The sequence below is a fragment of the Schistocerca serialis genome, chromosome 2, assembly GCF_023864345.2.
Source record: "Schistocerca serialis cubense isolate TAMUIC-IGC-003099 chromosome 2, iqSchSeri2.2, whole genome shotgun sequence".
Classification (NCBI taxonomy): Eukaryota; Metazoa; Arthropoda; class Insecta; order Orthoptera; family Acrididae; genus Schistocerca; species Schistocerca serialis.
The window spans coordinates 219,068,189-219,096,138 of NC_064639.1; the positions used below are offsets into that span (position 1 = coordinate 219,068,189).

The window sequence follows — 27,950 nt, forward strand, 5'->3', positions numbered from 1 at the left end:
GTATCATGGCATACTCAGTAATTATTGAAATTGGTGTTCACCAAAACTTTAAGGTGTTATATTATTGTCAAAGTTTTCGTACCTGTCAGGATAACACTGTTCCCAACTTTAAGTTATCATGACATTCGTATTTGGGTTTTCGGGTTTCTTGAGGTGTTACAATGTTCAGATGTTGGTCCAAGGATATCGTCAATTACGATTTCAGTCGGCACAGGACCTTCGGGATTCGACAGTCGATGACCGGAAACGTGTCGGCTCTTCGGGTGAATCGCATTTTCGCTACACTAGGTCGATAGTCGTCGCCAGAAATTCCGTTATCGAAATTAGCGGCGTTCAAAACGTGCAGCGCACCATGAACGCAGGCTGGTGGGAGCAGTATCATACTGTGGGAGACATTCTCCTTGCTCTTGACTGGGACTTTTGGTAGTAATTCAAGACACGCTGACAGCTGCGAACCATCTGCATCGTTTTATGCTTGATGTCTTCCCCGAAGGCGAATGTCTAGGAGCCAGAACCGTTCTAAAGTGGTTTTAAGAGCATGATAGTGAACTCACGTTGATGTCTTGGCGATCAAACTGGCCTAATGTACATCCTATGGAACCCGTCTGAGTCGCTATAGGGCGCATCACAGTGTACGCAAATCAGAGGCTCGTTATTTACTCAAATTACATGACCTGTGCGTAGACATCTAATGCCACATACCTCCACAAACCTACCGACAAACTGTCGGATCCCTGATATGCAGCATCAATTATGTATTTCGTTCGAAAGATGGACAAACAATCTATTCAATAGGTGGTCATAATGTTTTGAATCATCAGTGTATTTTTAACATGTCACCATAAAGTCACGAAATAGAAGTTGGTATCAAGTTAAATTTGGAAAACGACAGTCATAATAAGGCTGTATCAATCGTCAAAAATGTGAAGTTTCGTACTAAGTTTCCATGTGCTGCATCAGCTGAAAGAAATGTATGCTTCATTTCCTTGCAAATTCTTATCAGTGCTACAGTTTTAAAAAAGGCTTTAGTTAGCTAACGTGAAGCGATACATCTACTTAGAATAGACTCGTTGACAACTATTTCTCGTGTGGAGCTGCCTTGTTTCGATTCACTCCTCCCCTACCTCTGCCGCTTCCATTGCTCACTGCTGACGAGTACATGGCAAGTGCCACCACCTGATTTGCCAGAAACCCATGCTTTGATAGCGTTTAATAAAGTGACGCAAATACAAAAGAGAAATAAGGCTAATAATACTATGATTACAGTTGTGTTAGATAATTACCCACTCTGTCTCTCAATGATCAATAACGCAACATTATTGTTAGTCCGATGCTGATCAGCAATCAGCAAACTAGCTCAGTACTCATGGTGGTTTCGGGATTGCAAATAATTAATTGTCTCTCTCCTGAATTATCACAGATATTCCTCTATATGTATGAAAAATATAGTTAAAACTCATGTGCTTATAGCACGAGATAATATCTCGTAGGTCAGTTAAATGCAAAGTAATAAAACCCGTAACTTCAGGTCATGGTTTTTCGTCTCAAATACCAATATAAGATAACAAGCATAACCTTTAGGAGATGAATTCTTATACTAGAACTAGAATCCTGTGACCAGGCCTTTCTGCCTGGGACGTTATCTCGCAATCTTGAGAAAATCTGAAAGTGAAATATATTAAATTATTCGCAGCGGCCGCATAGCTCGTGGAATCTGAAAGAAAGTTTAGTGTCCTAACCGGCGGCACGTCTCGAATTTGAGCTGAAAGAAAATTACTAATTGTTTTCTAGTATGGCGCCCAACAATGGTCAGTGTTCCGTTAAATCCACGTCTACTCAGGACAAGCAACGTTTCGGTTTACAAATAATTGTGTACCGTACACAAGTTTGAAGTCATGAACAACTATATTTTGGTTTCGTTTACAGCTTACATAGACTGTTACAGCAAGATGAACCTCAGACTCTTCGAGTCCAAGAACAGAATGAGACAAAAGAATACAATGTTTAATCACAGAATCTCGAATGTTCATGGAATATTCATTAAGGCCTATTTTGCAACATAATGCATTTGTTTATTCTTTGGCATACATCGCCAGCTATTCATACAATAATTATCAATAGATGGCATTTACAAACTTCAAATTCATGACCACCTCAGGAGGTACAGTACATTCGCTCAGTGCAAGAAGAGTCAAAAGAAGCGAACACGTTTCTCAACTTATGTATAGATAGCCGACAGTTTGTGAGAAAACGACAGTCAAAGTTTGCGGCGTAATATAGTTACCCGTAAGTGCACGACATTGTAGATCAGTGTGTTCGGACAGAGGGCTGGCTGCACTCTGGAAAAAAAAAAAAAAGACTTAATGAAATGTTCAACGATGAACTTGAAGGGGTGCCATGTGACGTCCGCCCAGACCAAATGACGGGAACAAATACAAATAAAATGAAGAGAAAAAAAATGGCCTCACAGTGATGTTTACTTTTTTGCCTCGTGTTCGAAACCTGACTTGTCTTTGTCTTCTTTCCTTGCTTTGTCTTTTCTTTTCTTGCTTTTCATTTATCTACTCATGTCCGTAGAACGTAACTACATGAAGGTTTCTTATCAAGTTAGGGGATGAAAGGGCTTCATATTAATTGTAACATTACAACTGGCTTTCACAAGAAGTTTCATACATTTATTATAAAATACATGTGTGTATGGTATTATCAAGGTCTCCAGCCTTTTAAAATTCTTATATTATTTTATTACATTCTTATATCAATTATTATATTCTACTGTTCTGTTCTGATGTTCATTCTTGAGGAACATTTGGTGGTTTCCCTTGGATGGTACTGATCGTAGAAACATTCGAAACACAGATATTCCGAACACCACGAGCATCGCCTCAGTAACAATTCTTCATATCAGTGTCCCTCGGGGAAGGAATGTCGTTAACATTGCTGAACATTTCACGCATTGGCAATAATATCATGGCAACGGATCGCTTTGCTGAAAATTGGGGTTTACAGTTTATTATGAATCGAGATACACCTCAGGGACTTCACCGAAAACAGATTCAAATAATTTTCTTATTCGTTCATTGTTCTTTTCTTTAATTCGGTCACCAGACATAGCTACAGTTAGTAGGCTCACAAGGACAACGTTATTTAAACATACACCGCAAAACATTCACGTAGTAATCTTCTACATAAATGAAAAATAAAAATAATAATCGGGTTTCGAATATGGGTCGCAAAAGTGTGAAGCCGCGGGCTAGCCATTGTGCCACCGCTTCGGCTGAACTATTTATTCGATAATAGGCAAACAAAATACCTCGAAAACTTTGGCCGTGGTTTTCCCAGAAATGTTCGAGTACCTACGGATAAGCCGAGACTCGTGTTCGCTCTTCCAATGAGCGAAATTTCTGAGACATTGTGTTATGGCAATTGCTATCTTCTCCTCATGGGATCTGAGCGCAACCGCCTCGCACGAGCAGATCGGCGTGCTCTACTCGTTCGGAAATATTCCCCAACGTTCTGTATCCACGTTATCCCACGTCCGCCCACACCAAATGACGTGAACAAATACAAATGAAATGAAGAGACAAAAATGGTCTCTCAGTGATTTTTACTTTTTTGCCTCGTGTTCGAAATCTGAGTTGTATTTCTCTTCTTTCCTTTCCAAAGCTGTTTCACATAGGAAGACCGCACTGTAGTTCCTTCTCTAGATTGTCGCACAGATGACAAAATGGTAGATATCGAAATAGATGGCAGAGGGAAATAAAAACAATTAAAATCGCTCAAAAGTGGAAAGGCCGCTGTACCTGATGGGATATCAGTTCGATTTTACACAGAGTACGCGAAGGAACTTGCCCCTTTCTTGCAGCGGTGTACCGTAGGTCTCTAGAAGAGCGTAGCGTTCGTAAGATTGGACGAGGGCACAGGCCACACCGTTTCCAAGAAGGGACGTCGAACAGATGTGCAGAACTGTAGACCTATATCTCTAACGTCGATCAGTTGTAGAATTTTGGAACACGTATTATGTTCGAGTATAATAACTTTTCTGGAGACTAGAAATCTACTCTGTAGGAATCAGCGTGGGTTTCGAAAAAGACGATCGTGTGAAACCCATCTCGCGCTATTCGTCCACGAGACTCAAAGGGCCATAGACACGGGTTCCCAGGTAGATGCCGTGTTTCTTGACTTCCGCAAGGTGTTTGATACAGTTCCTCACAGTCGTTTAATGAACAAAGTAAGAGCCTATGGACCATCAGACCAATTGTATGATTGGATTGAAGAGTTCCTAGATAACAGAGCGCAGCATGTCATTCTCAATGGAGAGAAATCTTCCGAAGTAAGAGTGATTTCAGGTGTGCCGCAGGAGAGTGCCGTAGGACTGTTGCTACTCATAATATATATAAATGACCTTGTGGATAGCATCTGAAATTCACTGAGGCTTTTTGCGGATGATGCTGTAGTATATCGAGAGGTTGTAACAATGGAAAATTGTACTGAAATGCAGGAGGATGTGCAACGAATTGACGCATGATGGAGGGAATGGCAACTGAATCTCAATGTAGACAAGTGTAATGTGCTGCGAATACATAGAAAGGAAGATGCTTTATCATTTAGCTAGGATATAGCAGGCCAGCAACTGGAAGCAGTTAATTCCGTAAATTATCTGGGAGTGGGCATTAGGACTGATTTCAAAAGGAAAGACCATATAAAATTAATCGTCGATAAAGCAGATGTCAGACTGAGATTCATTGGAAGAATCCTAAGGAAATGCAGTCCGAAAACAAAGGAAGTGGGTTACAGTACACTTGTTCGCCCACTGCTTGAATACTGCTCACCAGTGTGGGATCCGTACGAGACAGGGTTGGTAGAAGAGAGAGAGAAGATCCAACGGAGAGCAGCGCGCTTCGTAACAGGATCATTTAGTAATCGCGAAAGCGTTACGGAGATGATAAACTCCAGTGGAAGAATCTGCAGGAGAGACGCTCAGTAGCTCGGTACGGGCTTTTGTTGAAGTTTCGAGAACATACCTTCACCGAGGCGTCACGCAGTAAATTGCTCCTTCCTACGTATATCTCGCGAAGAGACCATGAGGATAAAATCACAGAGATTAGAGCTCACACAGAGGCATACCGACAATCTTTCTTTCCACGAACAATACGAGACTGGAATAGAAGGGAGAACCGATAGAGGTACTCAAGGTACCCTGCGCGACACACCGTCAGGTAGCTTGCGGAGTATAGATGCAGATGTAGATGTAGATATGACGCCAGAAACTCGGCACGCTCAACGTTGACGTTCGAAAGCACGATCCTTGCGCTGACGGCGTTAAGTGGTTCTAGCGGGAGGTCTCCTGGGGGCATTTGTACAGTGTGTTTATGTCGCCCACGGCTTGTGTGAGGGGAATAACTCATAGTTTTGCCAGCAGCATCCCGTGTTTACCGTTAATCTATACGAGAGCCGCAGAGTTGAGGACAGGGAAGTGTCCACGCAGCGCTCGTCTGCGATAAGGAGCCGCTACGTGCCGCCGCATTCAGCTCCTGCTGGCCGCTTGCCCAGTGCCCGCGGCGCTGGGACGTTCGCCGGCCTTCTCTCAGCGCGCCTGTCGCTCCCGTACACACAGACCGCCGCGTGTCGGCCGTCGCTCTGAGGCCGCGAGCTGCGATAGACGTTCGATTGTTTGCAGGACACTTAGCGGCCTCTCGCGGCACGTGGCAGGCGTTTGGCTTTCTCTGACACCGCACTTTGTCCTCCGCGTGCCGTTTGCTTTCGCAGTGACAACAACCGTACCCGGCTGCTGCTCGAGTCCTAGTCGCTCCGGCGAAATTTCCGAGCATTACTGTTTCTCTGTTGTACTCTAAAAGACAGAGTTGTCGCTTCGACGGTACACTGTATATACTAAAACTGTAACGATACGTAGGAGTTTAGCATGGCTCCAGCGGTAGGATGACACGCAAAATCGTGCAGCGTTTCCCATTTTCCTGCTACATTCCCATCGTCTCCGACTCCTTTCACTCTCTACGACGCTTGCCCCCCCTGCAGATAAAGTAGTCCGGAATATCCAGCCGTCAGCTCTATAACACCAGCGATCTATTGTTTTCAAAGATAAGAGCATTATTTGTGGGCGACACAGTTAGCGTCCTCCACTTCCTGGTCCGCTGTAAACGGCAGCTCGCGTACGGGTTATTCCATTTCAGATCGGACAAAAAAGTGAGAAAATTGATCCCTTGTTTTTCTTTTTTTTTAAAAAAAAATAATTTCTACATGTGTCAGTTACTGCAAAAGAAAACAACTTTCATAACCCTATCTCTTGCATGTTATGAATATGGAGCGGTTACTTGTCTCCATTTAATTAACCCGCCAGGTTAGCCGAGAGCGCTAATGCGCTGCTCCCTTGACTCTGGTAGACGCGCCGGCCTCGGATCGAATCTGCCCGGCGGATTACCGACGTCGGGCGATGTGTCGGCCAGCCTGGACGTGGTTTTTAGGCGGTTGTCCACATCCCGCTAGGTGAATACCGGGCTGGTCCCCACGTTCCGCCTCAGTTACTTGACTCGCAGACATCTGAACACGTTCGCACTATTCCATGGATTACACTAGACATAGACAGCTGGGGTACACTAATTCCATCCGAAGGGGGGGGGGGGGTACGGGGTGGCGGCAGGAAGGGCATCCGGCCACACCTTCTAACTAACCTTGCCAAATCCGTTCCTAACCGTGCCGAAACCGCGGTACAAGGCACCAGCAAAAGAAACAAAGAAAGACTTGTCTCCATTTTATTGTTCCCCTAATCGATTTTGTTACAGTTTTAACCATTTTTATAGGTCACTCGGTAATTCTGTATTTGTCATGTTTTACAACAGGAAGTTTTTCCCTTTGACAGCCCACGTACATATGTACAAGTATTTTACACTATCTACGTTTAGTATTACTTTATGACTTTGAACGGTTACTTGTCTCCACGTAACACGTTCACCTAATGGGTTTTGCAGCAGTTTTAAGCATTTTTATACTACACTTTGTAATTGTTTTACGTTGCTAATTTCTTACTTTTATCTTAGCGGCTTTTACGGCGCGCCATGTAATTCCTCTCTACGTGTTTGTTATATTATTCACTTTCTTTCTCCACCATAATTTGTTTTGTAACGATTACCAGCCTTCAATTGGTGTGCAATCGTGTTTCTTCCCCCACCTTCACGCATATTCACGTCTCCCCCATGTGGATTTTGCGGTCATTTATTGTTTTCTCAGCACTGGTGAGTCTTTACATCTGTCTATCCATCGCAGGTTCACTCCATACAGTCTTCTTCCGGGGTCTTATTTGAAGTCCTTTTTAGGTCCATGTCCGCGGCTCCCAATGCTCATGTACACTGCCTGCGCTTCCTACCCATTGGAATTTAGGATGTTTCGTTTCGTAAACATACAATTAAAGCGGTTATGACAACTCGAACGCCATTCGAACGTTGAAACACCAATGTTAAATTAGTTATGTGAGTTTGTGTTCCCTTATATTTCGTGCTCAATTGCCTTATTTTTACCATTATTATACTTTCTAAACCTCATTGAATTTTTCTTAGATGTGTACATCTGAGGATGCAATTAACTCATCGTGAAACCGGTCGTGTACGATCCTATAATAAAGGAACTCTTTAACATCTGATTTGGCAATCAGGAGGTTTTTAGAATTAAAAAAAGATATATTCGCTTAAGTTTGTCTACAGTGCACACAAGAACGCCTGTTGTTGACAGAGGTATACAGCAGTAACAAAACAATAATTAATTTAATTGTCAGAAACACAGTTTACGTAAGGATTAAACTTACAAAGGCTTGAACCTCCTTTTATTATACACTGATTACATTTTTCAAGTTTTAAGGAGCCCCTTGTCTCAGACGAGGAAAAATTTCAGTAAAGACTAAATATTCACACTTGCGCCGCACTTAAATTGCGATGGGCTGACTTCTGCCACTCAGCGTGGGAAGAGACCTCACCTCGTTGCTTTGTATATGACGTGGCGCAGTCAGCGGGTTTTACTGTTACTGCCGGCCGCTGGTGGCCGAGAGGTTCTGGCGCTACAGTCAGGAACCGCGCGACCGCTACGGTCGCAGGTTCGAATCCTACCTCGGGCATGGATGTGTGTGTTGTCCTTAGGTTAGTTCGGTTTAAGTAGTTCTAAGTTCTAGGGGACTTATGACCTCAGCAGTTGAGTCCCATAGTGCTCAGAGCCAATTTTTGCTGTTACTGTTACTGTTACCGTTTCCTTTTTATTTTTTCTTCAGCACTCCACTGAAGATACCGTACACATGGTTTACTAATGTTGGTTTTGAATCAAATGCTGAACAATATGGCATAATTTTTATTCCACGTAGAATTGGATTTTACTGAAAGAAATATGGAACATGATGAAAACTACATTAAACTCTAAATTTACCGTATAAATATCACCTCAAAGTATACAACATTGCCTTTATTTTTTTTTTATTGGAGAATTTTGCTTCGTATGGTTTCTCAGCTACAAGTCTTAGAATCACTTGGTCTCATTAAATTGCGGTAACTTTGGCCCCCTACAAAAACCCAAAGTCACTTGTTTATCGCAGCTGCGATTTTGCAGGGCATGACGCAGCCTCCTGAGCTCATCCCAGCGGCCTCACTAATTAAATGCCCATCTGTCTAATTTTTATGCATTAAAGAACTTTGCCTATAGTTAGAATGATAAATAAATAAACTTACATACTGGTTGGTCAGCAAGGTTGACTGCCATGTGGGGGGATCCGGGATCGATTCCTGGTGGTGTCAGGGATTTTCCTTTGGTGAGGGGACTGGTAATGGCTGTACTCAGGCTCATGAGGCCAACTGAGAAGCTACGTGACCGATTAGTAGCGCTTCCTAGGTCAAGAAAGCCGACAACTACCGAGAGAGCTGCGTGGTGAGCGCATGGCCCGCCGTACCGTAGCCAGCGACCCCAGTGGCAGAGGACGGCACTTTAGTCGGTTGGACCCGATTGGCCCGTCTAGGGCCATAACGCGGAACGTGACCTTACCTTCTCCACCTAAAAAGACTGGGGAGACAGGTGTCATTCTGTCACGATTAAATTGCATTAAGGTATGGATTAAACAGTCGTTGTGCTTCAGAGAGCTGTGATATTGTGACATAACGGTGGAAGTTGCCGCTGGATTGGTTAATGTCTTTCAGAGACCCGTAAATCATCCACACACAGGTCTGTTATACAAATAACGGTATGGAAGAAACAAGAGTTCCGTAGCATGTGATAAGAGGAAAGCTTCCACACCGAGAAACTACGTGACAGGATAAGGGGTGGCAGGCATACAGATTAATAAAGTACCAAGGGCGGCAGTCATACCCGGTCTCCTGCTTATTAGGCAGGTGCGTTAGCCACTAGACCACCTAGCACAGCGGTTCACTCAACAGCACGGATTACCCTGGTACGCCTCCCTCCTCGATCAAAATCCTCACCGCCATCCTATTGTACATAAAATTCCCTCTTGCACATGAACAGATTTGCCAAGGGCTTCTATGTTCTGGAATAGCAGCTCAGCATCGAACGTAAATGGGGGATCCAGTGTGAGACCCTGGTGCAGGAATTTATATAGATGAAATGACACAATTTCAGAGACTTTATTGGTCTCGTGCAGATATAGTTTCACTCGCCGCTTCAATCTACACACATCAAAAAAAAGTTATGCATCGCCCCGGTTCCCAGAATTCCTGAAGATGGACGTCGACTGTGGATATTGTATCACAGACATAGTCCTTTTGACTGTTCAGAGATGTCACTAAACCCGCCCAAAGATGTAAACAACCATGCATGAGCAGCGCCCATTAGACGAAGGGATCAGACAGCCGATCAGTTGCAGTCATTCCACCAGGAAGGAGGGACACGGCTCGTGTTGTCCGTAGTTAACCATGCCTAGACGGCCAATACCGCGATTCGATCGTGTCGCATTGTTTCTTCGTGCCATGAAGGACTCTCAACAAGGGAAGTGTCCAGGCGTCTCGGAGTGAACCAACGCGATATTGTTCGGACATGGTTCAAATGGTTCTGAGCACTGTGGGACTTAACTGCTGTGGTCATCAGTCCCCTAGAACTTAGAACTACGTAAATCTAACTGACCAAGGACATCACACACATCCATGCCCGAGGTAGGATCCGAACCTGCGACTGTAGCGCCTAGAACCGCTCGGCCACTCCGGCCGGCGTTCGGACATGGAGGAGATACAGAGAGACAGACACTGTCGATGACATGCTTCGCTCAGGCCGCCCAGGGGCCACTACTGCAGTGGATGACCGCTACCTACGGATTATGGCTCGGAGGAACCCTGACAGCAACGCCAACATGTTGAATAATGCTTTCTGTACAGCCACTGGACGTCGTGTTACGACTCAAACTGTGCACAATAGGCTGCATGATGCGCAGCTTCACTTCCGACGTCCATGGTGAATTCCATCTTTGCAACCACGACACCATGCAGCGCGGTACAGATGGGCCCAACAACATGCCGAATGGACCGCTCAGAATTGGCATCAGGTTCTCTTCACCGATGAGAGTCACATATACCTTCAACCAGAAAATCGTCGGAGACGTGTTTGGAGGCAAACCGGTCAGACTGAACGCTTTAGATACAATGTCCAGCGAGTGCAGCAAGGTGGAGATTCCCTGCTGTTTTTTTTTTTCGGGTGGGGGTTGGGTGGGGGGGCGCATTATGTGGTGCAACCGTACTCCGCTGGTGGTCAAGGAAGGGGCACCGTAACGGCTGTACGATACATGAATGCCATATCGGCAGGATATTGGCGAGGCATTCGTCTTCATTGACGACATTTTTCGCCCCCATCATGCACATCTTGTGAATGACTTCCTTCAGGATAGCGAAATCGCTCGACTAGAGTGGCCAGCATGTTCTCCAGACATGAACCCTTTCGAAAATGATTGATAAGGGCTGTTTATGGACGACGTGACCCACCAACCACTCTGAGGGATCTACGCCGAATCGTCGAGGAGTGGAATAATCTGGACCAACAGTGCCTTGATGAAGTTGTGGATAGTATGCCGTGACGAATACAGGCATGCATCAGTGCTAGTGGGTATTAGAGGTACTATTGTGTGCTGCAGTCTGGATCACCACCACCTTTGAAGGTCTCGCTGCATGGCGGTACAACATGCAATGTGTGGTTTTCATGAACAATAAAAAGAGCGGAAATGATGTTTATGTTGATCTCTATCCAATTTTCTGTACAGGTTCCGGGACTCTCGGAACCGAGATGATGCAAAACTGGTCTACGAGACCAGTAAATTTCCTAAAATCGCGCTTCTAATTAATAGGAGTTTCTGCAGAGGGTGTGGTAACGCCACACTAGCGTATACAAACGACGATTTAACCGGAAATAGGGATTCCGTTCAGGCTCCATCTCCGACGTTGTCTCCGGGCTGCTCTGCCCTTGGGGCGAGACTTGGATTTTTGCGGCACCTACTCGCACTGGGTAGCGACCCCTTTCCCCATTTTCTCAGTTTCTCAGCTATGTTCCTAGTATCTCGTAAGTTTGCAATACTCATAATCCTTCCTTCGTACTTCCTTTTTGAGACATATTTCTTTTACACACCGAGTTCCCTGGTCTGGAACCTTTGCAACTTGCAGCTCTAACCCCAGAGAACTACGAGGTGGAAGAGCCCACTTTACTTATGGAAACTTAACATCAAGCTGCCTCGTTCCTCATTCGCTCGCAGGAAATCACAGACGTGACAGTTCCGCTGTGCACCAGACCACAATTGAATTCAGGGGAACGAATTAGCACACGTACCAGCTTAGGAGGCGTGTTATGATATTGTGATGGTGCTATGTCCGGTCTTTCTACACGCTGTCACCGCGCTGTTATGGTATGGAGTCATAAAGTTGACAACCCGGCCGTGGCGTATCTCCTTCCAGGCACGCATATGGGATAACGTCCTTCTTTAGTTGACTTTGCTTCGGATACTGCCCTATGGCAAATGGCCTCTTGTTCCAGTGTAAGTAGCCTCCAACGCGTGGTGCTCGTGACATGCACATGACATTGCGCCACATTTCAGATGACTGTGTTTTATTGTCAAACAAGGGACAGCAGCTCATTTGCTATTAAATTTTCGTTCTTGTATTTTCTGTGTTTCTTAACAGAAATTTTGACGAAATTTGCCATATTTTTATGAATGCATGATAGTGTGACTGTATACGGGTGACCGTGTGTGAATGGCGGAGCGTCTTTGCAATTTTAAATATATATTGTCTGTAGTCTCTAGGTAATATTTTATATGTTTTAACAACACTCGTTTCTACTTATTTAGTAATGGGGCTGATAATCGTGACTCTGAGCGCTCATAAACCGCAAACACCCATACACAAAAGAAACAAAGCTTTTACGCTTTCTGTACTCAGCTTAACTTTTCAAAAGAGAGTTTCTGGCTTTTGCTTCTCAGTGAAACTTTTGGGCTTCTACCTGACTGAGTACGTGATGTAACATTATGCTCGCTTGTAACCATTAATTATGCTGCATATGAAACATGTGTGTTTAAAGTACCGACGTACGGTATTACGTACATTATGTGCAGTCCTTATGAACACAGCCCATCTGACTTACCACCCGTGAATAATCTCAATATCTGGATCTCTAATGCAAAACAGTTACAGAGCCACTGAACTAAATAACATCAGAATGTATGTGAATTTAATTAAATTAAGCCGGCCGGTGTGGCCGATCGGTTCTAGGCGCGTCAGTCTGGAACCGCGCTGCTGCAACGGTCGCAGGTTAGAATCCTGCCTAGGGCATGGATGTGTGTGATGTCCTTAGGTTAGTTAGGTTTAAGTAGTTCTAGGTTCTGGGGGACTGGCTACCTCAGATGTTACGTCCCATAGTGCTCAGAGCCATTTGAACCATTTGAATTAAATTAAATTATTTGTGGTAAGTAGTATGGGACCAAACTGCTAAGGTCATCGGTCCCTAGGCTTACGCACTACTTAATCTAACTTAAACTAACTTAACGCTAGCTACAACACACACACCCATGCCCAAGGTAGGACTCGAACCTTCGACGGAGAGCCGCGCGAACCGTGGCAAGGCGCCCAAGACCGCACGGCTACCCCTCGCGGCCAATATATGTGAAACCAATTATTGTTCCACCGAATGTAACCACAAAAGACAATCACTGTTACATAAGTGCAAAGAACAATGTTTAATTCTAGCCCTGATAATCACTTGGCTTACCCGTGCGACAACGGATGGACATGCGGTTTGCCGGCCGGGCTGGCCGAGCGGTTCTAGGCGCTACAGTCTGGAACCACGCGACCGCTATGGTCGCAGGTTCGAATCCTGCCTCGGGCATGGATGTGTGCAATGTCCTTAGGTTAGTTAGGTTTAAGTAGTTCTAAGTCTAGGGGACTGATGACCTCAGATGTTGAGTCCCATTGTGCTTAGAGCGATTTGAACAACGTCTCCTTCAGCCTACGCTCTACGCCGAGGTCTCCCGCGGACTGATTACTCACAGACATACATTACTAGACTGACAATACCGTATAGAGCATTATTACTGTCACTTTAGAATCACAATATGGCGGCGATTGCAAGGACGTGTAAACAGCTGTTTATTTACTGATAAAGCACACAAATATTAACTCACCTATAGAACTGGTTTTAGACCACCTCGTAAAGCTTATCACATCATTTCTTTTCAGAAAAACCTGACGCCACCATCTTACTTCAGGAAACCTCATATTTCAGTAAAAGATGCGCCTTTGGCAATCTAATAAAGTATGTCTGTGTGATTACTTGACAACAGTATAAACTTCAGAATCCAGTGAGTCTCCTTTACGCATTTACTCAGGGAAAGAGTTTGCTGTGGCCAATATCCAAGGAGGTTAGAATAAGGGGAGATGCCCTTACGCCGCGAGAGTGAACCCACCACCGCCATATTGGTTTGTGCATAAAACTTGGTGTCGAGTGTGTATTCATATTGCAGTGGAGTCCTACCTTACACTGTATCGAAATACATACTCAGAAATGACTGCCAATCAGATGTACAAAAGCTAAGGCCGCAAGCGTCGCACCGTATTTAACTGAGAAATTAGCTTCCTGGGCTCACCAGGATGGTGCCCCTGTCTTCAGCTGATGGCTGTGCTCGGCATAGGCAGCACCATCTGCCCTTATTCTAACCTTCTTACCGATATCACAGAGAGAACTGCCACTTCTCATAATGTAACAACCTTTGAGCAAGCAGGTTTAAATGACGCTGAAGGTCGCCTTTGAACATTTAGGTTTAAATGATGCTGAAGATGGGTCCTTGTGCAGTTGCGTTTTCAAGGTTAGTCTGTGGGGGATTGAGGGCAATGTCTTACCGCCCTACAAATATAAATAAATGTTACCAACACTTTTAGCACGCCAGAGGTCCGTAGCATTTTAATAAAGGTAATAACAATAAAATACATAAATGTTTTAATATAACAATAATAATAATGATGCCGCGCGGGATTAGCCGAGTGGTCTAGGCGCTGCAGTCATGGACTGTGCGGCTGATCCCGGCGGAGGTTTGAGTCCTCCCTCGGGCATGTGTGTGTGTGTGTGTGTGTGTGTGTGTTTGTCCATAGGATAATTTAGGTTAAGTAGTGTGTAAGCTTAGGGACTGATGATCTTAGCAGTTAAGTCCCATAAGATTTCACACACATTTTTTGAAGAATAATAATGATGATGGTCATGATGATGATAATAAACTGTTTAACAACGATGAATTGGGTAAAACATTTTAAAGCAAAATTATTAATAATAACGTGAGTGCATAGTACATCGCTTCAGTCCAAATTCCGACACATTGGAATTCAGAGAAATACAGCGTTTGAAAAGCATTCGTACAAAAATTTGAGAATTACATGTGCAATGCAAGTGTTTTAAGAACCATGGTAACGTAAACTCCAAACATTAAACCTCATAATTTATACGGTATAAAATCAAAGTGAGCACTGACCATTATTTTTCTAAGCTCTACGGTTATAAACATAGATCTGCTGCTAGGGATGTAGTAGGATCATGTGAATGAGAGAAATGGCGTAAGTATGTATCTTTCTTTCCTTGCTGCCTGCCTTTCGGAAGTCAGCCATTCTGTTATTTGTTTTTCTTCCTGGAGGTTCTTCTCCGTTCTGCCTTACCTTTCTAAACTTTCTGTTTGCTGCTTATAGCTGTGGACTCACGCGAACATAGCCATCCACGCAGATCAGCCATCAGGCAAGCAACTGAAATGTATCGTGTGTTAAACACAACTTGTAATTTCTAGATTTCCATGGCATTTCTGAGACTTTTCGTTTTCATGCTTCTGACGGTTATCGAAGGGGAGCATGGAAGAGGGAGTTGTTGATTAGGTCTGGAAGGGAGTGTGTAACTCGGCACGGATGTCGTAAGGACGTGCAGTGGACGTTGGCTGAAGTTCCGGCGGGAGAGCATGAGAGGATGGACAAGGCGTGGAGGTGCATAACGTGGGATATGTACATCGACACGAGGCAAAGGGCGGCCTTTATATGCTCCAGCGCGGTGCATCCGAGTCCGCGCCCCAAGTACTGGTCGTCGGCAAAACGGATGCGCGCCTGCCATGGCAACTGGAGAAAACACTCGAGTGGGCAAATCCTTCATCGATGTGTCTGTGATGGTGTCAACAACGTGGCCGGATTCCATGCCATGTCCAAACTAAAACCACTATCACAGTTGGCCAGTTACGGGGAGGTACCTGCGAAATTTTCTTCCGGTCGCAAGAACATCGCAGGAGGCTGAAAAATTAGTTCATAACATGACTTAGCGTGCTGTATTCAGTGGTAAATCCAATTTGCTAAATAAATTTTGTTCATCACTTTTGAATTTTCGATTGTTTACAAAATCAATATTTTTTCAAACCCATGGGTGGAGTTGTTGGTTATCATGGAATGCATTCACAAAAATGTTTTGAGCCAAAAATTTTTAAAATTTACAAACAAGTAGTATTTTTTCGTTTCGGCCAGTTTTGATTTTTTTCAAAGTAATTGATGTATAATTACCTTTTTAACACTATGTACATACGAAAAGTGTAAATTAGTTACAAAAATTTTGCATTTATATTATGTGATATGAATTTAGCCTAAAATAGAATTACTACGACGTTATGCAATTGTAGGCTCATTATGAAGGGGGAATGAATAAAAGACGATTTAATGCGTTTGAAAATTGCATTCTTTATTTTCGATTTACGTATTACATCACAAATTCCCGTCTCCGTTGCACCCGCACGTGCGTGTCGTCGCCCGCGATTATTGCTGGAAACGCGGAATAAAATTCTGTCTTTCTGGTCACCAGGCGTCGTGCCATCATCAATAGTCGGGTTTCTGAATCGCGTTAGAGTTGGTTGACTACAGGGGCGTTACAGCTAGAGTGTATGTATGTGTCGTGGTATGAACCAAGTATGTAAAGTAACTAAGACGTGTTCGAATGTTGATCACCCGCTCCTCCTAAGAACCTCATACCTAGCCGCCACCAATTGTGGAACAGAAACCTTTAAAAATATTTACTTTCAAGTTTACAACTTAGTCCGCCGTGAACGTAAATTCGCATGTCTGGCAACTGCAAAAAAAGTAAATTATTGTTACACTTATTTATTTATGTTGATTTCGGATGTACATATGGATCAGGCACATATACAGGGTGGTTGACGAAGATAAGCAAATATTTTAATATGTTATTCTACAAGTAAAACTAAAGAAAAGAAAGTTCATACAAACATAGGTCCACAAATGGTTAGTTACTGAGTTACGGTTAATAAAAGATTTTTCCTGAAATTTAGCAACTTCGCTAGTATGAAACAATCGCAAAACTGTACGATGTAAAGTAAAGGACGGTTTCCATTAATTTCGTTGTTATTCATCTGGTGAATCTAAAAAAAAAACATGTCCAAGACGTATATCTGCAGTAGTTTTCCAGAACATCCAGAGAAGCAAAGACGTAATTTCGTAAAATCTTTAATTTATTAAATACTTGGTCCAGTTTGTTTTTTAAATTCGAGACAATTGTACAAAGTTTTCAACGAAAGCTGTAGAGAATTTAATTTTGGAAAAATGATGGTAATAACGTTAACTGAAACTGTATGAACGAATCAGATAATCTGCTTTTATTAATGCTGTAGAGAAGCTGTCTCCCGTAACATTCGAAATACTCCGCCAATGGTTCGTGCATTCGGAATCCTCCGAGTAGGATAACATACGCGATATTCGTTAACTGCAGCCGTAGCATTACTATATCATTTGGCATAAATAAATACCATATTGGCGTATTCCTCTGTCGTAAATTTGAAAGGAATCCCTATTTCATAATAATCTACAAACTACATCAGTTGCTATGTCGTTTCACTACACTGTTGTTATGGTGTTCGTTCACTTAACAATATAAAAAACTAACTCGTTTCAAGGCTAGGAAACGACCGGAACAACTCACTAGCGGTTACCAACAACGACATAAACGTTTCTACATTCTTGTTGTTTGTTGTTGTTTTGTTGTTGTTGCGGTCTTCAGTCTTGAGACTGGTTTGATGCAGCTCTCCATGCTACTCTATCCTCTGCAAGCTTCTTCATCTCCCAGTACCTACTGCAGCCTACATCCTTCTGAATCTGCGTAGTGTATTCATCTCTTGGTCTCCCTCTACGATTTTTACCCTCCGCGCTGCCCTCCAGTATTAATTGGCGATCCTTTGATGCCTCAGAACATATCCTACCAACCGGTCCTTTCTTCTAGTCAAGTTGTGCCACAAACTCCTCTTCTCCCCAATTCTATTCAATACCTCCTCATTAGTTATGCGATCTACCCATCTAATCTTCAGCATTCTTCTGTAGCACCACATTTCGGAAGCTTCTATTCTCTTCTTGTCTAAACTATTTATCGTCCTTGTTTCCCTTTCATAGATGGCTACACTCCATACAAACACTTTCAGAAACGACTTCCTGACACTTAAATCAATCTTCGATGTTAACAAATTGCTCTTCTTCAGAAACGCTTTCCTTCCCATTGCCAGTCTATATTTTATATCCTCTCTACTTCGACCATCATCAGTTATTTTGCTCCCCAAATAGCAAAACTCCTTTACCACTTTAAGTGTCTCATTTCCTAATCTAATTCCCTCAGCATCACCCGACTTAATTCGACTACATTCCATTATCCTCGTTTTGCTTTTGTTGATGTTCATCTTACATCCTCCTTTCAAGCCACTGTCCATTCCGTTCAACTGCTCTTCCAGGTCCTTTGCTGTCTCTGACAGAATTATAATGTCATCGGTGAACCTCAAAGTTTTTATTTCTTCTCCATGGATTTTAATTCCTACTCCAAATTTTTCTTTTGTTTCCTTTACTGCTTGCTCAATATACAGATGGAATAACATCGGGGAGAGGCGACAACCCTGTCTCACTCCCTTCCCAACCACTGCTTCCCTTTCATGCCCCTCGACTCTTATAACTACCATCTGGTTTCTGCACAAATTGTAAATAGCCTTTCGCTCCCTGTATTTTACCCCTGCCACCTTCAAAACTTGAAAGAGAGTATTCCAGTCAACATTGTCAAAAGTATTCTCTAAGTCTACAAATGCTAGAAACGTAGGTTTGCCTTTCCTTAATCTAGCTTCTAAGATGAGGCGTAGGGTCAGTATTGCCTCACGTGTTCCAATATTTCTACGGAGTCCAAACTGATCTTCCCCGAGGTCGGCTTCTACCAGTTTTTCCATTCGTCTGTAAAGAATTAGTGTTAGTATTTTGCAGCCGTGACTTATTAAACTGATAGTTCGGTAATTTTCACATCTGTCAACACCTGCTTTCTTTGGGATTGGAATTATTATACTCTTCTTGAGATCTGAGGGGATTTCGCCTGTCTCATACATCTTGCTCACCAGATGGTAGAGTTCTGTCAGGAATGGCTCTCCCAAGGCCGTCAGTAGTTCCAATGGAATGTTTTCAATTCCCGGGGCCTTGTTTCGACTCATGTCTTTCAGTGCTCTGTCAAACTCTTCACGCAGTATCATATCTCCCATTTCATCTTCATCTACATCCTGTTCCATTTCCATAATATTGTCCTCAAGTATATCGCCCTTGAATAGACCCTCAGTATACTCCTTCCACCTTTCTGCTTTCCCCTCTTTGCTTAGAACTGGGTTTCCATTTGAGCTCTTGATGTTCATGCAAGTGGTTCTCTTTTCTCCAAAGGTCTCTTTAATTTTCCTGTAGGCAGTATCTATCTTACCCCTCGTGAGATAAGCCTCTACCTCCTTACATTTGTCCTCTAGCCATCCCTGCTTAGCCATTTTGCACTTCCTGTCGATCTCATTTTTGAGACGTTTGTATTCCTTTTTGCCTGCTTCATTTACTGCATTTTTGTATTTCTTCTTTCGTCAATTAAATTCAGTATCTCTTCGGTTACCCAAAGATTTCTACTAGCCCTCGTCTTTTTACCTATTTGATCCTCTGCTGCCTTCACTATTTCATCCCTCAAAGCTACCCATTTTTCTTCTACTGTATTTCTTTCCCCCATTCCTGTCAATTGTTCCCTTACGCTCTCCCTGAAACTCTGTACAACCTCTGGTTCTTTCAGTTTATCCAGGTCCCATCTCCTTAAATTCCCACCTTTTCGCAGTTTCTTCAGTTTTAATCTTCAGTTCATAACCAATCTGCCCCTGGAAATGTCTTACAATTTAAAACCTGGTTCCTAAATCTCTGTCTTACCATTATATAATCTATCTGATACCTTTTAGTATCTCCAGGGTTCTTCCATGTGTACAACCTTCTTCCATTATTCTTGAACCAAGTGTTAGCTATGATTAAGTTCTGCTCTGTGCAAAATTCTACCTGGCGGCTTCCTCTTTCATTTCTTAGCCCTAATCCATATTCACCTACTACGTTTCCTTATCTTCCTTTTCCTACTGTTGAATTCCATTCACCCATGACTATTAAATTTTCGTCTCCCTTCACTACCTGAATAATTTCTTTTATCTCATCATACATTTCATCATGGTCTTCATCATCTGCAGAGCTACTGTAGTAGGCGTGGGCTTCGTGTCTATCTTGGCCACAATAATGCATTCACTATGCTGTTTGTAGTAGCTTACCCGCACTCCTGTTTTTTTATTCATTATTAAACCTACTCCTGCATTACCCCTGTTTGATTTTGTATTTACAACCCTGTATTCACCAGACCAAAAGTCTTGTTCCTCCTGCCACCGAACTTCACTAATTCCCACTATATCTAACTTTAACCTATTCATTTCCCTTTTTAAATTTTCTAACCTACCTGCCCGATTAGGGGATCTGACATTCCACGCTCCGATCCGTAGAACGCCAGTTTTCTTTCTCCTGATAACTTCTTCCTCTTGCGTAGTCCCCGCCCGGAGATCCGAATGGGGGACTATTTTACCTCCGGAATATTTTACCCAAGAGGACGCCATCATCAATTGATCATACAGTAAAGCTGCATGCCCTCGGGAAAAATTACGACTGTAGTTTCCCCTTGCTTTCAGCCGTTCGCAGCACCACAATACCAAGGTCGTTTTGGTTAGCGTTACAAGGCCAGATAAGTCAATAATCCAGACTGTTGCCCGTGCAACTACTGAAAAGACTGATGCCCCTCTTCAGGAACCACAATTTTGTCTGGCCTCTCAACAGATACCCCTCCGTTGTGGTTGCACCTACGGTACGGCTATCTGTATCGTTGAGGCACGCAAGCCTCCCCACCAACGGCAGAATCCATGGTTCATAGGGGGAAGTCTACATTCTTAATAGAAAGTAATCAGACTTATTTGTAATAATAATCTTAGCTCTTCTGGATGTTCTGGAAAACTACTGCAGATACACGCCTGGGACATGTTTTATTGGCTTCACTAGAATAACAACGAAATAAATCGTGCTTTACTTTGTTTTACAATTTCGATCTCGGACCCTGATTTACTGAAGCGGCGTACTACTGCTCGCTGTATTCCGAACTGGGTCAGTTATCTAGTATAAAAACAAAATTTTACATTAGGTTTCAGATTACAATAATCTATTTAAGAGAAAAATGTGCGCCGTGTTTTAAAAAGATACATTTTAGAATAAATGCAAATACACGTGGAAATAGCGATTTTTTTTTCAGTCTTGGAAATTTGTTGCGGCCAACCACGAACATCTGCGTCTCAAAGCAATCAGCGACCACATTTATTTGCTCAATGTATTCCAATCTCTGCCTTCCCTCACAATTTTTATCCTCTACAGCATCCCCAAGTACCATGGATGTTATTCCCTGTCTCAACAGATATTTTATTATCTTCGTCTTTCTTGTTGTCAGTGTTTCTCATGTATTCCCTTCCGCGCCAATTCTGCAGAGAACCTCCTCATTCCTTACCTAATCAGACCTCGTAATTTTAAACATACTCCTGTACCATTTCACGTCAAACGATTCCATGTTCCCGCTATCCCATAGTCTGTGATTCACTACGATACAATGCTGTGCTCCAAACTAACATTCTCAGAAATTTCTTTCTCAGACTAGTTATGTTTGATACAAGTAGACATCTTTTGGCGTAGAAATTCATCTTTGCCTGTGCTGGTCTACTTTTTATGTCCTCCTTGCTTCGTCCGTGGTGGATTATCTTGCTTCCATGAATGTAGAACTCATTAACTTCATCTACTTTGTGATTAACAGGTTTGATAATAAACTTCTCGCTAATCTTATTTCTGTTACTTGTCGCTACTTCAGTCTTTATTTGGTTGACCCTCACTCCATATTCATTTGGTCCCATTCAGTGAATTCTTCAATTCTTCCAAGTTTTCACTGAGGATAGCTATGTCATCAGCGAATCTTATCTCTGAACTTTAATCCCACTCTTGAATCTTTCTTTTATTTCCGTCTTTGCTGCTTCGATGTGTAGATTGAACATTAGGAGTGAAAGATTGTATACCTATCTTACACCCGTTTTACTCCGAGCACTTCGTTCTTGGTCTTCCAGTCGCATTGTATCCTCTTGGTTCTCGTACATATTGTACACTCCTGGAAATTGAAATAAGAACACCGTGAATTCATTGTCCCAGGAAGGGGAAACTTTATTGACACATTCCTGGGGTCAGATACATCACATGATCACACTGACAGAACCACAGGCACATAGACACAGGCAACAGAGCATGCACAATGTCGGCACTAGTACAGTGTATATCCACCTTTCGCAGCAATGCAGGCTGCTATTCTCCCATGGAGACGATCGTAGAGATGCTGGATGTAGTCCTGTGGAACGGCTTGCCATGCCATTTCCACCTGGCGCCTCAGTTGGACCAGCGTTCGTGCTGGACGTGCAGACCGCGTGAGACGACGCTTCATCCAGTCCCAAACATGCTCAATGGGGGACAGATCCGGAGATCTTGCTGGCCAGGGTAGTTGACTTACACCTTCTAGAGCACGTTGGGTGGCACGGGATACATGCGGACGTGCATTGTCCTGTTGGAACAGCAAGTTCCCTTGCCGGTCTAGAAATGGTAGAACGATGGGTTCGATGACGGTTTGGATGTACCGTGCACTATTCAGTGTCCCCTCGACGATCACCAGTGGTGTACGGCCAGTGTAGGAGATCGCTCCCCACACCATGATGCCGGGTGTTGGCCCTGTGTGCCTCGGTCGTATGCAGCCCTGATTGTGGCGCTCACCTGCACGGCGCCAAACACGCATACGACCATCATTGGCACCAAGGCAGAAGCGACTCTCATCGCTGAAGACGACACGTCTCCATTCGTCCCTCCATTCACGCCTGTCGCGACACCACTGGAGGCGGGCTGCACGATGTTGGGGCGTGAGCGGAAGACGGCCTAACGGTGTGCGGGACCGTAGCCCAGCTTCATGGAGACGCTTGCGAATGGTCCTCGCCGATACCCCAGGAGCAACAGTGTCCCTAATTTGCTGGGAAGTGGCGATGCGGTCCCCTACGGCACTGCGTAGGATCCTACGGTCTTGGCGTGCATCCGTGCGTCGCTGCGGTCCGGTCCCAGGTCGACGGGCACGTGCACCTTCCGCCGACCACTGGCGACAACATCGATGTACTGTGGAGACCTCACGCCCCACGTGTTGAGCAATTCGGCGGTACGTCCACCCGGCCTCCCGCATGCCCACTATACGCCCTCGCTCAAAGTCCGTCAACTGCACATACGGTTCACGTCCACGCTGTCGCGGCATGCTACCAGTGTTAAAGACTGCGATGGAGCTCCTTATGCCACGGCAAACTGGCTGACACTGACGGCGGCGGTGCACAAATGCTGCGCAGCTAGCGCCATTCGACGGCCAACACCGCGGTTCCTGGTGTGTCCGCTGTGCCGTGCGTGTGATCATTGCTTGTACAGCCCTCTCGCAGTGTCCGGAGCAAGTATGGTGGGTCTGACACACCGGTGTCCATGTGTTCTTTTTTCCATTTCCAGGAGTGTATATCACCCGTGTTTCCCTGTCGCTTATTCACATTTTTTCTCAAAATCTTAACACCTTGCCACGTTTTATGTTGCCCAACGCTTTTTCCGGGTCGACAAATCCTACGAACATATCTTGATTTTTATTAAGTGCGAAGTTGGAACTGCCTCACTGGTGCCTTTATCTATCATAAAGATAAACTGATCTTCATCTTATACACAATTCTTCTGTACATTACTAGTTTTATTGTCAACCATCAGTGTGCATGAGCTATTACGCAGATTGTACGATAATTCTCGCACTTTTCGGCTCTTTCTACTTAGGGAATAGTGTGGATGATATTTTTCTCAACGTCTGATGGTATTCCTCCAGCCTCATAAATTCTACATACCAGCTTCAATAGTCTTTTTATTGTCACTTTCCCAAGTAGTTTTAGAAATTCCTGTGGAATGTTATGAAGTGTCGGCAGAAGTGCCAACACCGTGTTGTTTGAGGAAGCCGAAATGCACGCTATAAGCTCACGCAGGATGGCGTGAGGTCTGAAACAGGATACTTAATGAATGCTATAAAGAAAAGTACGTAGCTTCTGGAATACTTAACTTTAATCCACAATTGGTGAACATTGGTCTTGTTACTGTACATGCTTCATTAGATACATAGCAAAGGATAAATGGCGCCTTGCTAGGTCGTAGCAAGTGACTTAGCTGAAGGCTATGCTAACTATCGTCTCGGCAAATGAGAGCGTAATTCTCAGTGAACCTTTCCTAGCAACGTCGGCTGTACAACTGGGGCGAGTGCTAGTACGTCTCTCTAGACCTGCCGTGTGGTGGCGCTCGGTCTGCTATCACTGACAGTGGCGACACGCGGGTCCGGCGTTTACTACCGGACCGCGGCCGATTTAAAGCTACCACCTAGCAAGTGTGGTGTCTGGCGGTGACACCACATTCCTCCCCCGCAAATCTGCGAACGGTTGTGTTATAAGGCTTCCGTCCGCCGTGGGGAGGACCCCATGTTGACGTATGCGACGAGGTGGGGAGCCTAACAACAGGCGAGGCTGTGCCACCCGCACCCGGCCATTCGGTCCGAGGGGAGCTAGGAAACGCTTGAAAACCTAGTCCAGGGTGCACACCAACATGCGGTTTATGCGCCCGTAGAGAGACAGGAGGGGCCGAAGGGTCGACCTCCATCGCGTCGGGGTACCCGACGGGCGAAGACGACATCTGGTCCGGAGCGGGCAAGAGGTCCATGTCGGAGGACAGCTGGTCACGGGAAGCGATCGGCGGCGCGTGACCCAGGGAGGCGCTTGGCGGGAGAACAGGCGGCAGCGGCGGCGGCGGCGGCGGCGGCGGCGGCGGCGGCGTCGCCATGGGGCAAAATGGAAGGCAGCGTCGGTAACACCTGGGGATGAGACGAGCCAGTAGATGGGTCCCCAGGGCGCTGACCGGACGGCACCGTCGCTGAAAGCAGACGGGGAGCGGCAGAACCCGAGCGACGACTGAGGCGCAGCTGATTGAGATGCCGACGCACCTCACGAGAGGCCCCCAAAATCAAATACATAGCGCGGCCGAGGCAGCGAAGAATGCGCCCTGCGAGCCAACGCAGTGAACCTCGATAGTTGCGATTATATACAACGTCGCCTGGAGCAAAAGCAGGCGTCTGCCGCTGCACAGGAACCTGATGTGGCGGATGCAACAAAGACATCAAGGTTCGATGAGGACGACCGTGCAACAACTCAGCCAGCGAGCGACCATCTCGGGGCTGAGAGCGACACGCGGACAAGAAGAGCGATAACGCGTCCTCCCGAGAATGCGACTCTTTCAGCTTCAACATCTGTGACTTGAAAGTCCGGACCAATCGTTCAGCGGCACCGTTGGATTGAGGCGAAAACGGCGCGGATGTCAGATGTTGAATACCATTGGCCTTGCAGAATGACTGAAATTCTGCGGACATGAATTGTGGGCCATTGTCGGAAACAATAGTCTGTGGAAGACCTTCAATGCAAAAGACAGCGGATAACACTTGGATGGTGGCAGATGACGTCGTGGAAGACATCCTGACAACAAACGGAAAATTACTGAAGGAATCGACGACAACCAACCATCGAGCATTCCAGAATGGACCAGCAAAATCGATGTGCAAGCGTTGCCAAGGGGAAGTGGCTTTCGGCCATGCAAAGAATTTCCGCGGCGGTGCGGATTGTTGTTCGGCACACGCCATGCAAGAAGAGCACATATTCGTAATTGCAGCATCGATTCCGAACCAAGTACAGTGCTGACGAGCAAGTTGTTTCGTTCGCACTATACCCCAATGTCCTTGGTGGAGAAGCCGTAAGACAGAGGACTGTAACGAACGTGAGACCACGACTCTGGACTGATCATTATCAGAGCGCAACAGCAAAACACCACGTCGTACAAAAAGTCTCTCCTTGTGAGCAAAAAATCGGCGAACCAACGGATCCTCGATCCGTGACTTTGGCAAAGGCCATTGCGTAGCAACAAAACGCAAAACGGTAGCAAGGACAGGGTCAGCAGCTGTGGCTGTAGCTACACGACGAAAATCAATCGGAAACGATTCGACTACGTCATCGGTTTCCGCATCAATGAACATGCAAGCAAGTTCGGAGGAATCGAATGCTCTATCCTCAGCAACAGGCAAACGGGACAACGCATCGGCGTTTCCGTGCTTAGCTGTGGACCGATACAAGATATCGTAGCGGTACTGCGAGAGGAAAATAGACCAGCGAATGAATTTCTGCGCTGTACGTGGAGGTACAGGCTTGTTCGGATGAAAAAGCGATGTCAAAGGTTTGTGGTCTGTGATGATGGTAAAGTGACGACCATACAAGAAATCGTGAAACTTAGTAACACCAAAGACGAGAGCCAAAGCTTCCTTCTCGATCAGTGAATAATTTCTATGCGCAGACGAGAGCAATTTGGACGCAAAGGCAATAGGGCGATCAAGCGAACCATCTTTGTGCGCAAGCACAGCACCGATCCCCAAATCCGACGCATCTACCATCAACAAAAGGGGTTTCTGGGGATCGAATGGCGTAAGGCAAGTATTAGAAAGCAACGCCGATTTCAACTGGCGAAAGGCGCGTTCGCATTCCATCGACCAGACGAACGGAACACCTTTACGGCGTAAGCGATGAAGCGGAGCTGAAATGGAAGAGGCATGTGGAACAAATTCATTATAATAATTAAGTTTTCCCAGCACACTCTGTAGCTGCTTCAAATTCTGCGGCGAAGGCAAGTCTTGTATGGCACGGACGTGCTCTGGACTCGGATGTATGCCTTGGGCATTCATTACATGTCCCAAATATGGTAAGTCACGAGCAAAAAACACTCATTTGTCCTTCCGCAAGCGAAGACCATTTTGTCGCAAGACCTGAAATAATGTTCGGAGGTTGGCTAAATGTTCTTCTTCTGTCTTTCCGGAGATCACAATATCGTCCAGATAGTTTGCTGCAGTAGGGACCGACGCACAAACAGTTTGCAGATACTGCTGAAACAATGCAGGGGCGGATGCACACCCGAATGGCAGTCTTTTGAATCGATACAAACCAAGATGCGTGTTAACCACCAAGACGCGCTGAGATTCGTCGTCCACAGGTATTTGCAAGGACGCATCTGCCAGGTCCAACTTCGAAAAATATTTGCCCGGGCACAGTTTGTCAAGAAGATCTTCCGGGCGGGGTAAAGGATAAGTTGCAATCACTAGTTGTGGATCCACTGTTGCCTTGAAGTCCACGCAAAGTCTCAATTTTCCGGAAGGTTTTGACAAAATTACTAAGGGCGAGGCCCAGAGAGAAGCCTGCACACGTTCAATTACACCTTGTGATTCTAAATCGTGTAATGTTCTTGCGACCTCATCACACAATGCGTGGGGAACATTGCGCGCTCTGAAAAATTTCGGTTACACGTTGACTTTCAGTTCCAAATGTGCTTTATAGTTCTTAGCGCAACCAAGGCCCGGTGCAAAAATGTCTGCAAATTCTTCACGTAGACGAGAAACACTGGCTGAAGGCACAGTCTGGTTCACTGATAGGACCTGATTTACTATAGACAAGTTAAACAACTGAAATAAATCTAAACCAAACAAGTTCACTGCAGAAGAAGAACGAAGGACGTAAAATGACACATGTTTTGATTGTCCCTTGTATGTTGCAAGAAGGCTGCACTGTCCTAATACAGGGATATGCTGTCCGGAATAACTATGTAACTTAACATTTGCGGCACGCAACGGAGGTGTGCCCAGTTGTTTGTACGTGTCTTTATTGATCAATGAAACTGCAGCTCCTGTATCGAGCTGGAATGGGATCACGTTGCCATTAATGTCCAAGTCTACAAAAAGTTTATTGTCCTGCTGACGACAAGAGCGACTGTTTTGTGCAACGTGAACAGACACTGGTACTGAATCACTTGCGACTTGACGTGATTTCCGTCGATGTCGACGCACACTTTTTGTGGGACGAACACAGTCACTGTTAGAAGGAGTGGCACTGGGCGGAGTGG

At 44.8% G+C, this 27,950-nt stretch overlaps 1 protein-coding gene and 1 pseudogene across 1 annotated transcript in view; both read left to right on the forward strand.

Moving 5' to 3' along the window:
* The window catches only part of LOC126455487 (diacylglycerol kinase eta-like), a 710,073-nt gene that overhangs the window by 318,284 nt on the left and 363,839 nt on the right, over positions 1-27,950 (forward strand). The gene's annotated exons all lie outside the window — the stretch shown is intronic.
* Positions 5,876-5,975, forward strand: LOC126458767 (U6 spliceosomal RNA; annotated as a pseudogene).